Raw genomic sequence first — 8,007 nt, 5'->3', positions numbered from 1 at the left:
CATACGCACAAAAAGCTTATTTCTTTCAAATGATATGCAGAAATGTGTTTACATCCCTGTTAGTGAGCATTTCTCCTTTGCCAAGATAATCCATCCACCTGACAGGTGTAGCATGTCAAGAAGCTGATAAAACGGCATGATCATTACACGGGTGCACCTTGTGCTGGGGACAACAAAAGTCCTCTCTAAAATGTGTAGTTTTGTCACACAACACAATGTGCCACAGATGTTTTGAGGGAGTGTGCAACTGACATGGTGACTGCAGGTATGTCCACCAGAGCTGTTGCCAGAAACTGTAATGTTAATTTCTCTACCATAAACTGCCTCAAATGTTGTTTTAGAGAATTTGGCAGTACATCCAACCGGCCTCACAACCACAGACCATGTGTAACAATGCCAGCCCAGGACCTCCACATCTGGCTTATTCATCTATTGGTAGTCTGAGACCAGCCATCCGGACAGCTGATGAAACTGTCTAGGCCTGGCTCCTGAGTGTGTAGGCCTATACCCTACCAGGCCCACCCAAGGGTGTGCCCCTTCCCATTCATGTGAAATCCATAAATTAGGGTCTAATTTATTTATTTCAATTGACTGATTTTCTTATATGAACTGTAACTGAGTAAACCCAACCCTTTCTGGAGAGCCATGATTTTGTTCCAGCCCTGCTTCAACACACCTGATTAATGGGGTCCATGAGGAGTGTTAGGTAACTGCCAATGAAGAAGAGTAGGCTAGAAGACAACTTTGAACTTGTGTTATGATAATTAAAGGCAGAATTATTCACAGAGACATACTATGTAGGCTACCCAGTTCCTTTACTGTATGCTGAGCAGCTCACCAATCGTTCTAAATCAAATCAAATTGTATTGGTCACATACACATGGTTACCAGATGTTAATGTGAGTGTAGCGAAATGCTTGTGCTTCTAGTTCCAACAGTGCAGTAATATCTAACAAGTAATCTAAAAATTCCCCAACAGCTTCCTAATACACACAAATTAAAAGGGGTGAATGAGAATATGTACATATAAGTATATGAATGAGCGATGGCCAAGCGGCATAGGCAAGGTGCAGTAGATGGTATAAAATACAGTATATGCATGTGATATGATTAATGTAAGATATGTAAACATTATTAAAGTGGCATTATTTAAAGTGGCATTGTTTAAAGTGACTAGTGATCCATTTATTAAAGTGTTCAGTGATTGGGTCTCAACACAGTATATACATGTGATATGAGTAATGTCATTTTTATTAGGATCCCCATTAGCTAACGCCATAACGCTAGCTAATCTTCCTGGGGTCCAACACTAATTAACAAGACATTACAAACAACCACAATCAAGACTTCAAACATTCAACAAGTAGACAATACAGATCATGAAAATAACACATTAGATGTTCTTTCTATTTGCTGTCCAGTCATATGGTCTATCACATTAGGTGTTATTTCTATTTGCTGTCCAGTCATATGGTCTATCACATTAGGTGTTATTTCTATTTGCTGTCCAGTCATATGGTCTAACACATTAGATGTTATTTCTATTTGCTGTCCAGTCATATGGTCTATCACATTAGATGTTCTTTCTATTTCCTGTCCAGTCATATGGTCTATCACATTAGATGTTCTTTCTATTTGCTGTCTAGTCATATGGTCTATCACATTAGATGTTATTTCTATTTGCTGTCCAGTCATATGGTCTATCACATTAGATGTTCTTTCTATTTGCTGTCCAGTCATATGGTCTATCACATTAGATGTTCTTTCTATTTGCTGTCCAGTCATATGGTCTATCACATTAGATGTTCTTTCTATTTCCTGTCCAGTCATATGGTCTATCACATTAGATGTTCTTTCTATTTCCTGTCCAGTCATATGGTCTATCACATTAGATGTTCTTTCTATTTGCTGTCCAGTCATATGGTCTATCACATTAGGTGTTATTTCTATTTGCTGTCCAGTCATATGGTCTATCACATTAGGTGTTATTTCTATTTGCTGTCCAGTCATATGGTCTATCACATTAGGTGTTATTTCTATTTGCTGTCCAGTCATATGGTCTATCACATTAGATGTTCTTTCTATTTCCTGTCCAGTCATATGGTCTATCACATTAGATGTTCTTTCTATTTGCTGTCCAGTCATATGGTCTATCACATTAGATGTTCTTTCTATTTCCTGTCCAGTCATATGGTCTATCACATTAGATGTTCTTTCTATTTCCTGTCCAGTCATATGGTCTATCACATTAGATGATCTTTCTATTTCCTGTCCAGTCATATGGTCTATCACATTAGATGTTCTTTCTATTTCCTGTCCAGTCATATGGTCTATCACATTAGATGTTCTTTCTATTTGCTGTCCAGTCATATGGTCTATCACATTAGATGTTCTTTCTATTTCCTGTCCAGTCATATGGTCTATCACATTAGATGTTCTTTCTATTTCCTGTCCAGTCATATGGTCTATCACATTAGATGTTCTTTCTATTTCCTGTCCAGTCATATGGTCTATCACATTAGATGTTCTTTCTATTTCCTGTCCAGTCATATGGTCTATCACATTAGGTGTTATTTTATTTTCTTCTTGAAGGTGGATTTACTTTTTGCTTGAGAAATATGGATTGGTAAAAAGTTCCATTCACCTATAGCTCTATATAAAACTGTAGATTTAAGGTGATTTGTGCTTGGCTTGAGTTGTTTTAGCTGCACTGAATTTGCCTGTCTGGTTATGCGTGTTGCTACTATGTAGTAATTGAAAGAAAAATACTGTGGTTTTTTGAAAAATATAACATTCCTAAAGAAAATCAGAAGTCTAGATAGTAATTTGTTTTAACATGAAGCCATGAGAGTTTCTGATGCTTTTTAATAATATTAATTTGGTTAGAGCAATGAAGAGATAATCTGCCAGCCCTGTTTTGAGCCATTGGGAGCTTTTTTATATCTTTCTTTGCAGCAGATGACCATATAACCGGACAGTACTCTAAGTGTGATAGGACCAGGGATTGAATCACCTGATGCAGTGTGCTAGATGTTACATACTCTGAACATTTTCTTGGAACAGCAATTCCCTTACCCATCTTAATATCACTATTATCTGTGTTCTGACCATGATAAAGCTGAGTCTGACATGACGCCTAGTAGTTTTGTTTTTTCACTTCCTCTACATGCGTTCTATTCATCAACACATTCAATTGGGGATCATCAGCAAGCATATATCTTGAACCAAATACAATACATTTCGTTTTAGAAATGTTCAACACCAATTTGTTCATATCAACCCACTCAGACACCATTCTTAGTTCACTGCTCTGTACATCTGTTAGCTCATTACATTCTGATGTAGCACTATACATTGTAGAGTCATCAGCATACATGACCACTCTTGCTTTGTTCATTACTGAAGGTAAATCATTAGTAAAGATAGAGTAGAGCAGTGGGCCTAGGCAGCTTCCTTGAGGAACACCACAATGTATATCTTTACTATTTGAAAAGCTACCATCAAAGAACACGTTTTGCCTTCTCCTGGATAGATAGCTTTCCATCCAGGATAGAGCTGCATCCTTAAAACCATAACATTTGAGTTTTCCGAGTAACACTTCATGATCAATTATCTCAAAAGCTGCACTGAAATCCAGCAACACTGCACCAATTAACTTCCTATCATCCATACTCTTTAACCAATCAACTGTCATTTGTTCTAAGACTGTACTTGTAGAATGCCCTTTGTAAGCATGCTGGAAACCCGTTATCAGACCATTACATGAGAAATAATCCTTGATTTGTACAGATACATTTTTTTCCAAGCAATTTGGTGTCTAGATTATCTGTACCAGGCAACTTGTCATCCGAAAGAGACACCAGCATCCTTTCTACCTCTTTCCTTTCTATTTGATGAAATGTGAACCTGCATTGCCTCCCCTTCATGATACAATCTTTTATAAGGGTATATGACATGGATCCATCAGTTGGAATCATAACATTCCTCAACTTGTCCACCCAGCCTATAAAATATGAATTAAAGTAGTTTGCGATGCCATGTGGTTTTGTAATAAATATACCCTCTGATTCAACAAAAGAGGCAGACATATTTGAATTCCTACCCATAATAGTGTTCAACGTTCTCCACAGCTTTTTCCCATCACCCTTTACTTCATCAATTTTGTTCTGATAGAATCCCTTCTTCTTTCCTTTGTTTAGCTTGGTCACAAGATTTCTTAATTTACAATAACTTTGCTTATCAAACAAAGTACCAAATGTATCTGCTACTTTTTTGGCATCATAACGTTGAATCCTTAAATTTCTCAGCTCATCATCAATCCATGGGGCACCGTTTCACCTCACAGTGCATTATCTTAAAGGGGTGTGTTTATCAGCTATACTCATAAATAATTTCCTTCCTACACACTTCTAACCATTGCACATTCTTAATTTCATCCACAAATGAGTTCTAATTGAACCCTCTGTAGGACCTGCGGTAGATTATTTTAGGGCCAGCCTTTGGTATTTTAGTATTCCTAGTGAGTGCAACCAAGTCATGATCACTGTAACCTAGTGCCACTGATACAGCTTTAGAACAATGTTCAGCCATATTAGTAAAAATGTGATCAATACAAGTTGATGATGTAATACCAGACCTATTAGTGAACGTTCTGGTTGGTAATGTCATAACTTGGGTTAGGTTACATACATTAGCAACATAAATAACTTTCTTTCTCTTTGGACAGATTGTATTAAAAAAATAGATATTCATATCTCCCCAAAAATATATTTTCCTATTTTCATCAGATACCTTATCCAAAATTTAGCAAATTCCATCAATATATTTCAAATCAGCACTAGCTGGCCTATAGCAGCAACCAACTAGTATAGGTTTCAAATGTGGTAAATGCACCTGTACCCATAGTGCCTCTAATCCATTCAACATTAAGTCCTTACGTTGTTTTACTGGAATATGACTCTGGATGTAAACTGCAACTCCACCCCCATATCTATTTCTGTCCCTCCTGAACAAATTGTACCCATGTATAGAGATCTCAGCATCCTCAAAAGAAGAGTCCAAGTGAGTCTCTGATATTGCATAATACATGAATATTGTTTGACTGCACTAGACAGCATATTTCATGAATTTTGTTCCTTAAACTGCATATATTCAAGTGAGCAATTAACAGACCTTTCTTTGGTAGATTTACAGTATTTATATGTCCAAACATGAATCAGTAGTTGGAATCTGAGAAATACTCTGGGTGTGTATGTGGGGCTAAAATTACTTGTGTCTGTCACGCCTCCTAACTCCGTGGGAGGAAGGGTGAACAATCAGTTTGTCATACCTCAGATATGCTATGTCACCTCGTTCTCTTGCAGCCTTCATGGCTGGTATTGGTTCCTTTCTTCTTTGACGGACTGCATCTGAGAAATCCTCATTGATGAAGATGAAGGACCCTTTAAGGCGTTTGGCTTTTTCAAGGACTGCAAGCTTATCCTTGAACCTGAGGAATTTCACTACAATTGGCCTGGGTCTGGTTCCATTCTCACCACTAGTGACCCCTGGTTTCCCAGACCGGTGAGCACGTTCCAGCTCTACCTGTTGATCCAGTTGTAGCGCCTCATAAAACAGCTTTCGAATTTTGTCCTCTGATTCAGCCCATGTCTCACTTTGGCTCTCCTGGATACCATCGATTCCAAGATTATTTCTCCTGGATTGTCCATCCAGGTAATCAGCCTTCCCAGACATGTTCTGGAGGCCCTCCCTGACTGTGGTGATTTCATTCCACATTGAGGAACAGTTGCTGGAAAGTGTATCCTGTGTGGTCTTCAATACATCCACATCCTTCTGTGAACTGAAGGCTTGTTTTAATGTCTTGTACATCTTTAGTTAGGTCGTCCAGCCGTTTGTTGGTAGACTCCATGATCATTTGTATGAAGCTTTTAAAGTTATTTTCCTGCTGAAGTATCATTTCCTTGGAGAATACTTTTTTCTTCTCCAAGAGTTCACGTACCTGCCCAGCAGAGACGTAATCCTCGTCTTTTTTCAGAGGCATGATAGTAGGACGAGCCCTCTATTCACTCTGTGAAATTAGAGACGCCAGCAGTAGAAAACTCGGTGGTCCTGAAACCGAGACAAATTGAAGTGCGGCCCTAGCCACAAGGGCTAACCGCTTAGCGTGCTTGGTGTCCAGCAATAGTAACCCAGGCTGCCTAGCTTGATAGCTAGCAGCTAGGCTAGTTGCTTTGCCAATGTATTACCACCTTGTTTGAGCTAGAATCCCTGGACATATATCAGCGGTCCCAGAGATGATGCTAACTGCGTCCCAGGATCCAGATATGAATTGGAAAACTACTGTAAACTTTTATTAGCTAACTAGGTTGTTTGTTGTTAAAGTAAAACAAACTGAGTCTCTACTCTTGTACTGCGCGAGATGGCGGTGGGGTTACGCCAACGTAAGATATGTAACATTATTAAAGTCGCATTATTTAAAGTGAGACTGTTTAAAGTGAGGGCAGATAGTTTGCCCCCGGTGATGCATTGTGCAGATCGCACCAACCTCTGGAGAGCCTTGTCGTTGAAGGCGGTGCAGTTGCCGTACCAGGCTGTGATACAGCCCGACAGGATGCTCTCGATTGTGCATCTGTAAAAGTTTGTCAGGGTTTTGGGTGACAGGCCACATTTCTTCAGCCTCCTGAGGTTGAAGAGGCGCTGTTCCACCTTATTCACCACACTATCTGTGTGGGTGGACCATTTCAGTTTGTCAGTGATGTGTATGCCCAAGAACTTAAAACTGTCCACCTTCTCCACTGGTGTCCCTTCGATGTGGATAGAGGGGTGCTCCCTCTGCTGTTTCCTGAAGTCCACGATCATCTCCTTTGTTTTGTTAACGTTGAGTGTGAGGTTGTTTTCCTGACACCACACTCTGAGTGCCCTCACCTCCTCCCTGTAGGCTGTCCCGTTGTTGTTGGTGATCAAGCCCTCTACTGTTGTGTCGGCTGCAAACTTGATGATTGAGTTGGAGGTGTGAATGGCCACGTAGTCGTGGGTGAACAGGGAGTACAGGAGAGGGCTGAGCACACACCCTTGTGGGGCCCCAGTGTTGAGGGTCAGCGAAGTGGAGATGTTGTTTCCTACCTTCACCACCTGGGGGCGGCCCGTCAGAAAGTCCAGGACCCAGTTGAACAGGGAGGGGTCAAGACCCAGGGCCTCCAGCTTGATGATGAGCTTGGAGGGTACTATGGTGTTGAATGCTGAGCTGTAGTCAATGAACAGCATTCTTACATAGGTATTATTTTTGTCCAGATGGGATAGGGCAGTGTACAGTGTGATGGCGATTGCGTCATCTGTGGACCTGTTGGGGCGGTATGCAAACTGAAGTGGCTCTAGGGTGGCCGGTAAAGTGGCGGTGATATGATCCTTGATTAGCCTCTCAAAGCACTTCATGATGACAGAAGTGAGTGCTATGGGGCGGTAGTCATTTAGTTCAGTTATCTTTGCCTTCTTGGGTACAGGAACAATGGTATCCATCTTGAAGCATGTGGGGACAACAGACTGGGATAGGGAGCGATTAAATATGTCTGTAAACACACCAGCCAGCTGGTCTGCGCATGCTCTGAGGAAGCGGCTAAGGATGCCGTCTGGGCCAGCAGCTTTGCGAGGGTTAACAAGTTTAAATGTTTTACTCATGTCAGCCACTGAGAAGGAGAGGGGGGGGGGACATTCTTTGTTAGCGATCCGCGATGGTGGCACTGTATTGTCCTCAAAGCGGGCAAAGAAGGTGTTTAGTTTGTCTGGAAGCGTAATGTTGGTGTCCGTGTTTATATTCAGCCATATCTCCAGACCTCTTTCCATGGTTAAATGCAGTGGATCTCGGTTTCAGTTTTATGCGAATGCCACCATCAATCCACGGTTTCTGGTTAGGGTAGGTTTTAACCTGTTGGGGACCCTTTTGAGATAGGACCCGTTAACGGGATTGCTTGACAAGATAGCATGGCGCGAAATTCAAAACAGCAAAAATCG

This window comes from Salmo trutta, chromosome 13, assembly GCF_901001165.1.
Source record: "Salmo trutta chromosome 13, fSalTru1.1, whole genome shotgun sequence".
NCBI lineage: Eukaryota > Metazoa > Chordata > Actinopteri > Salmoniformes > Salmonidae > Salmo > Salmo trutta.
The sequence above is the reverse complement of the archived record's forward strand: the minus strand, read 5'-3'. Positions refer to the sequence as shown.